The following is a 9,742-nucleotide window of genomic DNA, read 5'->3' on the forward strand; positions in this document are numbered from 1 at the left end:
CGCCACAGCAGAAGAATCTGTGTGTGTGCGAGTCTTTGTGTGCTAGTGTTGGTGTGGGACTGTGTGTGTGTGTGTGTGTGTGTGTTTGTAAGTGTGTACTTGTGTGGATGCCTTTAATGACTCGATGTCGAGAACCTTTCAAAAGATATAGACTGTTTCATTTGATCTGTCCCATGTAAAGGTGTGTGTATGCATGTGTTTGATGCTGTGTATGTACTGTATGTATGTGTGTGTGTGTCTTATTCCATTCGATTTATTTTACTGACATGAACATAAGGAGAAAAGAAGAAGTGCGCTTATCATGCACTTACAGAAGTAGGAGATATCTTTCAACTCCACTCCCCCCCCACGCTAATCTTTTTTTCATCCTCTGTTTCTCGCTTTCAACCTCTACTCTCTCTTGTAAATCCCAAACAAACAGAAACTGATATTGGCATTGTGCTCCCCGGGATCCGAGGGGGAGCCGAGAGAGAACCATATGCTCAGTTTGCTTTTCGTGAAAATGGCCCCCCCATGATACCTCCATGAATGTTTGTCTAACACGGTCTGCTCCCCCCGTCTCCTGACAATCTGGGTCCAACGGCTCAGAACTCTCCGTAAAAAACACTGGAGCCAGTGGAGGGAAGGCGATTGCTGTTGAAGGGAATTCCTATGGTGCTATTCAATGTGAAGGACTCCCATGAGCCTCTGGGGCACTGCGCTGAGGCGCAGCGGTGGAGGAGTGGCGGAGAGAGAGGAGGACGCTGATGACACGACTGAGACGTTGCATTGAAAGCACTAGTCCTGTGGAACAACAACAAATCTTGCCTTAGAACCAAATGTATGTTCTTGCACACAGTGTTATTGTAGATATGTTTGTTGTCATTGATGTTGTTTGTTTTTTTTATTATTGTAATTTTATTTTATTTGTTATTATTAAGAACTTGAACGTTTTCCGTTGATATCGGATTGATCTCTGAAGTTGTGTTGACACACCACGTTCCGTGGGACAGACGCGCATGTACACATACACATGCACAGAAACATCAGCACACATATGTGCTCATACATTTTCATACTGTCGTTCACATACATGCACCCAACAACTACATGTTCACTGTACACAAACACAGGATGTGATGTGTGTGTGTGTGTGTGTGTGTGTGTGTGTGTGTGTGTATTTGTTGTGAAAAATGTACGCAATGGGATGCTGAGACAGACTGGGTTGTATCCATGAGTGTGTGTGTGTGTGTGTGTGTGGCTTTTGAAAACAACAGAGAGGGAATGAATTTTCCCGTGTATGGGACATCAAGTATGTGCATGTGCTGTGTGTGTTTCAAATAGTCTGTGTGAGATTACTCTATGTGTGTGTGTGTGTGTGTGTGTGTGTGTGTGTGTGTGTGTGTGTGTGTGTGTGTGTGTGTTTGAGAGTCTGGATGTGTGTACTTACTGTGTGGGTGAAATTCTTTTTTTGTCAATCCATGTGCCAAGCCCAGTGTAAACTCCTCTGTCACCCTAGTGTATCAACAGCTTGTGTGTAGCCTGACGACTGAGACATGACGTTACACACAAATGATTAAAATGTTAAGTCAAACCCAAACCTGTCTTTTACTGGATCTCTGGTGTACTTCACCCTACTACACACCTTGCATGGATGCAGCTCCTGGAAGCCTGTATTTATCTGTTGGCCTGTGTGTGTGCGTGTGTGCGTGTGTGCGTGTGCGTGTGCGTGTGCGTGTGCGTGTGTGTGTGTGTTGTGTCAGCTTCTCACAACAGAAACTCCAGCGACAGGTACGTCCTCAGTCACATCCATTGTAGTCCTCGGCCCTACTGAGTATAATTTAAAGATTACATGAAAATATATGATTTGTAAGTTATGCCTTATATGCAACAAAACACACAGAGGGAGAGCCTTCTATTTTTGCCAAGAATCCTGTAGTCCACAAGCTGCTGGATCCTCTCACTATTGAGGAAGTGGAAAACTTCTGATAGTCCCAAATACACGCTTGTGTACACAAACACACATGATTAAGTGCAATCTCATTCATATTCAAATACACATGTTGGCAAATATTGTGATATACTGTTCATAGTTCAAACTTTTCACACCTAGAACACAGTCTTAGGGACAATATGGAATTAGCTGTCTATGTGTGTCAGTGTCAGAGTGCAAAGAGTGTGAAATACTGGGTCAACAGCAGAGGGCAGCAGAGGCACTCAGTTTTTTCTCAATCAGCTGCACACATTTTCACAAACCACCTCCTTTGATTTCAAAACTTAACTCATGTCTGAACCCTTGGAGAAAATCACATTATTTTTAGTTTAAGTACATACACAGGTTGTCTTAGTGGCCCCAAGGCAAGCCAAGACAAAATCACTTGACCGTTAAACAATAATCAAAAGTCTAACAATTTTTATCATCTGAAAAAAAAACTCAATGGCAGACAGGCAAAATGTCTGCAATGACTGTCAAATCGATGTAATTTTTGCAAATGCATCAATATTGTTCATACAGCGATCATAAATCTGCCATGAGTGTGTGTCTGGCTCAGAGCTCTTATCTCCTGGAGTGTGTGGGGATTGTGTGTGCAGACAGAAATTCTTGGAATTTTGGAATTTCATTGGCAGCACGAGAATCTGTTTACACATAAGTAGGTGAGAGTAGTTGAGTTTAGTGTCAGGCATGTCCTATTAAATTTGTTATTGAGGACACACACACACACGCCCACCCACACACGCTCCCTTTCTCTCTCTCTCTCTCTCTCCTTCTCCCTCTCTTTCTTTCCACCCTTCCCTCAAACAAAAACACACACAGAGAGCGAGAGAGAGAGGGAGAGAGAGAATGGGAGAAAGAGAGAACATCTGAGATTGTTATTTGATGTGTCATAGGAAAGATGAAAACAGGAAAAAGTAAATCAATGGTAGTTTGCACCCCCCCCTCTCAAATCAATACAATTCAATTCAAGTAAGCTTTATTTGTTATAACACAATTACTCGGTACCTCATCATGACATAACGAGAACAGAATTTTAGAAGTTGTTGGCATTATTGCTACAGATCTGTGTCAATAGTATGTTAATAGTCTGACCCCCCTGGCATTGAGGTTTGTTGGTGTAACAGTGGCCAGCATAGCTGCCTTCCATGCAGTTGACCTTAGATCAATTCCTTTTCTGCCCAGTTTCAATCACTTGACTATGGTAACTATGGTAACTTTAATCAATTTATGATGTCACAAAGGTACTGCCTGAACGTACCTGTTCCGCCCGTACCCGTATCGCCTCCACCAGGGGTGTCAAACTGAAATACACAGAGGGCCAAAATTCAAAACTGCGTCCAAGTCGAGGGCCTGTCATATTCAATATTTAAAGAAAAAGATATATTATGAACTTAAGTTTAACATAAGCCATAGGCAACGGTGTTTCTGCTCAGGCTCACATTTTAAAATGCTTGCCTTTTATCAGGGCACATGATGTCGCAAACTTTATTATGCAGTTTTTGACAAATTCTCCCTCGGTAAAGTCATATTCTGACAATATTGCTCATTTTGGGCGGGGAGAGAGACAGGCCGCAAGCTTAACTTTGACTTCAGGCTGCAGACAGTGGGGCAAGGGCTCGCACTTACAGGCCTGAAGTAGGCTACCAACGTGGTGGCAGTGCATTGTGGGACTTTTAGTATTAGTGGTGCTTGCGACATACCGGCGGCTGCGGAAAGCCAGCTCTGATAGACATTACATATTATCTGGCGGGCCAAATAAAATTACAACCTGGCCCATTCAGATCCATGGAACTTTTTGCGAGGGCCGGATGGAATCGTTTGACGGGCCGGATCTCGCCCGCGGGCCTTGAGTTTGACACATGTGAAAATTCTCAGACTGTGGGAAAGAAGATTCTCTGGTCTGATGAGATCAAGATTGAACTGTTTTCCCTGACTTGAACCCAATCAAACATCTCTGGAGAGACCAGAAAATGTCTGTCTACCAACGGTCCCCATCCAAACTAACAGCCTGAGAGGATCGGCAGAGAAGAATGGCAGAAAATCCCCAAATCCAGGGGTGCAAAGCTTGTCACATCATACATCATACCCAAGAAGACTTGAAGCTGTAAGTACTGAGTTAAGGGTCCGCAACATAACAATATGTGAAACAACTGAAGGGGTTTGACTACTTTATTAATACACTGAACAAACAGTATATGCATCTGATGCATCTCAGATAGATCCATAAATAAATCAAAAACTGTGTATGAATTCCTGTGTGGACCTCAGGCTGACAATGGTATGGTGTGCAATGTGCACATTAGACAGGGCACACATCCTCTGTAGATATTCGCATGAATGCCATAGATGCCACGTGGTGGTGCGTCAACAGTGTCCACGCGTGCATCAGGGAACTAGGCACCACCTGGGCTAGAGTGTCAGTGCGTGCATCAGGGAACTAGGCACCGCCTGGGCTAAAGTGTCCACGCGTGCATCAGGGAACCAAGCACCCCCTGGGAGCCCACTTGCTTCTCCGCTACTTTGCACAGTCCCTCAGTGGTACCTCTATGTAAGGACTGCAGGTCACTGGTGCCAGTTTGAGCAATGATAAATCTTTTAGGATTTCCAGCTGCCACAATGCCTGCCTAGATGTGCTGCAGTGCCTGAGCAATACCTGCTGGTCTGGAAACAGCATCAGAGGGTCCAGAAATGTACCATTTCAGTTCATCAGCACAACTACCTGCTGGTCTGGAAACAGCATCAGAGGGTCCAGAAATGTACCGTTTCAGTTCATCAGCACAACTACCTGCTGGTCTGGAAACAGCATCAGAGGGTCCAGAAATGTACCGTTTCAGTTCATCAGCACAACTACCTGCTGGTCTGGAAACAACATCAGAGGGTCCAGAAATGTACCGTTTCAGTTCATCAGCACAACTACCTGCTGGTCTGGAAACAACATCAGAGGGTCCAGAAATGTACCGTTTCAGTTCATCAGCACAACTACCTGCTGGTCTGGAAACAGCATCAGAGGGTCCAGAAATGTACCGTTTCAGTTCATCAGCACAACTACCTGCTGGTCTGGAAACAACATCAGAGGGTCCAGAAATGTACCGTTTCAGTTCATCAGTACAACTACACTCTGGTCTGCTTGGAGAGGGCTGTGCATCTGGTAATGCTTGGCTTGGCTTCTCTATCCCTCTCTCTCTCTCTTTTTTCTCTCTGTCTCTACTTCTCTCACTCTCTTTCTCTCTCTCTCCCTCTCTCTCGCTCTCTCTCTCTGTCTCTCTCTCTCTCTTTCTGTCTCTCTCTGTCTCTTTCTGTCTCTCTCTCTCTCTCTACTTCTCTCTCTCTCTCTCTCTCTCTCTCTCTGTCTCTCAATTTAAATTTTTCAATTTCAAATGGCTGTATTGGCATGAATGTACGATACACTGTTGCCAAAGCACTAATAATAATAACAATATAATAATTACAATAGTAAAAATAATAATGGTAATACAGGAACAGATAAATGATGTAAATACAAAATAAAACAAATAGATACATACAAAAGTCAAGTCATTACAATTCACTACAGTTTTTTACAATTGCTAAAACACATTCTTGAAACAGTCACTCATTTTCTCTAGACTCTAAACACAAAACCTCATCTTCAAGCACTATTTACAAAACCTCTGAATCCTCTTGCAAAATGAAACTTTCGCCTCAAAACAGTTTTACCTGTGCTCAAAATCAAACACTGCTGTCAAATCATAAACAAAGTGTTCAAAATTATATACACTTTCAAGCAGTCAGTAAACAATACACCAAAAAATAGAAAACACACTGTTCAAAACATAGTTCTCAGGGAGAAGTACATTTTTTTTTTTACCTCAAAACAAATTTCATATTTATCTATCATTGACTTTTGATGAATGAAAACATGTTCTCTCGTAGTAGCTATACAAATGTATCAGAAATTACTACTTTGCTTTGCTCTAATTTGTGTTGGTTATTTCTCCTTCTTGTACCCCTATAGTACTATACCCTGCATCTCACTACTCACAACTCACTCTTGTTCTTTGTTGATATGAACCTGCAACCAGTCAAAATCTATTGAGCAATCAGTACTGTTACTGTACCAAATAGAAAGCACAATGTTCAGGGCCATACAATTTGTTTACGTATTGTGCTTATACAGCCTACAATGCACTGTAGGCCTACTACAGTATACACTACCACAGTAAAAGGGACACAAATCAAAGGAGTCAACGTGGTGTTTACTTGTCCTCCTCCCCTCACATTGTTTCTTCTATTCATTCTCAGAATTTCTCCTTACCACCTTCAACAACCTGTTTTCTCCCTAAACTGGCTCTTATTGGTTGTGTCACATCATTTGATACAAGTTAAATCAATTTTGAGTGGTTGTGTTCAATCAATGACATTTGTTCTCTATTTTTATTTGATTGTTGCCACTTGTGTTTACCAGTATGGATGACATGTGAATTAGAGTGCAGAATGTGTTTTAAGACTGATAATGTGTTTAGAGTTTTGCTGAAAAGTCTAAGTGAGACCTGCAAATTGTGTTTTACTGTGTGAAATAGTTTAAGGTATTGACAACAGACTGCACAATTAGCTTCATGAGTTCAGGCAACTGAGAACTTTGTTCAGCCAATGGGTTTTAGTGTTTTAGCAATTGTAAAAAACTGTATACAGCCTACAATGCACTGTAGGCCTACTACAGTATACACTATCACAGTAAAAGGGACACAAATCAAAGGAGTCAACATGTGTTTACTTGTCGTCCTCCCCTCACATTGTTTCTTCTATTCATTCTCAGACTTTCTCCTTACCACCTTTACAGTAACAACCTGTTTGCTCCCTAAACTGGCTCATATTGGTTGTGTCACATCATTTGATACAAGTTAATTCAATTTTGAGTGGTTGTGTTCAATCAATGACATTTGTTCTCTATTTGTATTTGATTGTTGCCACTTGTGTTTACCAGTATGGATGACATGTGAATTAGAGTGCAGAATGTGTTTTAAGACTGATAATGTGTTTTTTTTTTTCTGAAAAGTCTAAGTGAGACCTGCAAATTGTGTTTTACCGTGTGAAATAGTTTAAGGTATTGACAACAGACTGCACAATTAGCTTCATGAGTTCAGGCAACTGAGAACTTTGTTCAGCCAATGGGTTTTAGTGTTTTAGCAATTGTAAAAAACTGTAATTATAATAATTACGTAAAGAAAAAAAAAAGAAAAAAAAAACATATACAGTAATAGATAAGAATAGATTAAAAAAAACTATGAGTTCAGGCCTATGTTTATAGGTGGTATGGCCTGCTCTCGGAGGATGTGGCAGGACTGCACATATTCAGATGCCAAAATGTTACATGTCTCAATTTCCCCCAGGAGGAATGGCAGTTTCTGTTGGTTCGCTAGGTTCATGAAACCAGGGTGGATGTTTTCGAATTGGTTGAAATACGCATTTCTTATATTGTGGTACTTTGCACATTTCGTCAGAAAATGAGGCTCATTTTCAACAGCATTCATATTGCAGTGGACGCATAGTCTCCCTTCGGGAGCCACCCAGCATTGTCTGTGCCGCCCCTTCTCCACTGCAAGGCTATGGTCGCTGAGCCTGTACTTTGTCAAAATAATTCTTTGTTTATAATTTTTGATTTGGATTAGGTATGGTGCCAATTTGTAGTCCTTTTTTACAGTATTTCTCTGTTCCTAAAACACATTTTTTCAAAACATGCCTCGGTTTCTCTGAACACTAAACCCAAGTGCCAACTCCCTAAACCAATTCTGCTAAACTTTAAGCACAATTCTCTGCTTTAAACACAGATTTCAATTGTTAACCGCACTTTCTTCAAACCACAACACACAATTCTCTGCTTTAGACACAGTTTTCAATTGTTAACCACATTTTCTTCAAAACACTAAACACCATCCTCTCTACTTTGCATGCTTCATCAATGCCAAAACCTCATTGTGTTCAAACAGAAAACACTGCTAATCAAATGACAAAACATCCATTTCCAAAGCTGTTGTGCAATTTGAAATCAAAACTTTAGATCCTAGTTTGGAGAACAATTTATGGCAACATTGAAGTGAGTGGTGATCAGAGGGGCAGAGGAGTGAGAGTAAGAGGAGGAGGAGGAGGAAAATGATGAAGAGGAAGAGCAAGACGGAGAGCCATTACTGTATCTCTGATGAGATTCAGGCCAATGTGTTCAACCATGTGGTCAACATGGGTTTGACCATGCAGGAGGCTGGCAAGGCTGGCCAGAGGGTTCAACCAAACATAAGCCGCTTCTCAGTTGCACCGATTCTCCGGACATTCAGAAGAGAGAATGGGTAAGAAACACTACTATGACAGTAAAACACTAGTTTGAATGCCTTACTGTATCAGGAGCATAGTATTGTTGTATTTTACTGTAGAATATTTTACATTGTACTGTATTTGTAAAATTACAGTATACGTAAACAAATACAAAGTGCAACCATTGATGACCAAGACATATTCCTAAACATCAATACAAAGAGCCTAGCCACAGTGGACCATGTTCTAAGGCAGAACATCTCGAGAATGAAGCAGGTGTACAGGGTGCCTTTTGACAGAAACTCTGATAGAGTCAAACAATTACAGTATGATATGACTATGTGCAAGTAAGTCATACGTTTCCACAACTGATTACGTCCTATCAGCACAGAAACATTACTGTATTGTAATCCAATCAAATGTTCAAATCAAACTGTATTTTCAGATGTTTCACAACACAACAATTGTCGATATTGTCTTGAGCAAGAACAGGATGCAGTCTAGTTTTTTTGTCCTTTTATTATTTTACATTTTTCTATCATTTTTGAGTTAAAACATTATACAGTTACAATATTTTACAACAGGAGAAAGCGTACAGTAACACTGGAGATGAAAAGGCATAATACTCCTGATAAGGCCTTCATACTAGTGTTTTCCCATTTCATAGTAGTGTTTTCCATTGAGCACATCAGTGTTCAATCAATGCTTAGAATGTCTACTCAAATAATGGTCTGTGTTTGTTGTTTGAAAACAAAATGCCCTTTTGAGGTGATATAATAGTGTTTTGAAACCAAAGTGTCATTTTGCAAGAGATATAAAGGGTTTTGCATTTTGTGTGAGTGGTTTTGGGATTTGTGTTTAGAGCTAAGAGAAACCGAGGCATGCTTTGAAAAAATGTGTTTTAGGAACAGAGAAATACTGTAATGTTCTGTATACATTTAGCTTGCTGGACTCTTTCATTTGGTTATTCCAGCAGTTAGTATAATATTCTATACTGCTTTCTTTTAAGTTTCTTAGCCTAGAGGCAATGCAAATGTCTTTCATGCTGAGCCCATGTTTATGGACAAGGTAGTTGAAGGGGTCTCTCTCTGGGTGTCCATCTCTCAGTTGGGCAGCAGTGTGGTGGTGCCTGTCAGGTTTGCTAGTTTGCAGATGGTTCCAGAATTTAGCTGCTCTCTTTTGTGTGTCAAGAAGGAGTGGGTATCTTCCCAACCCTGCTCTACACGCTATGTTGGGGCAACTCCTGTTTACACCCAATATATTTTTACAGAATTCCAAATGGAATACTTCGGGGGGGCTTTTGTCCCATGAGTCCAATTTGTTTTTAAATTTAGTTCCCCAAACTTCACTTCCATAAAGTATTATAGGTTTCAATATTGAATCAAAAAGTTTTAGCCAGAGTTTTATGGGGGTGTTATATTTTAGTAGGGATTTCCTGAGCATGTAATAGGTTTTTCTTGCCTTTTCCGTTAGATCAGTTAT

This window comes from Sprattus sprattus (genome assembly GCF_963457725.1).
Source record: "Sprattus sprattus genome assembly, chromosome: 4".
NCBI classification, from domain to species: domain Eukaryota; kingdom Metazoa; phylum Chordata; class Actinopteri; order Clupeiformes; family Clupeidae; genus Sprattus; species Sprattus sprattus.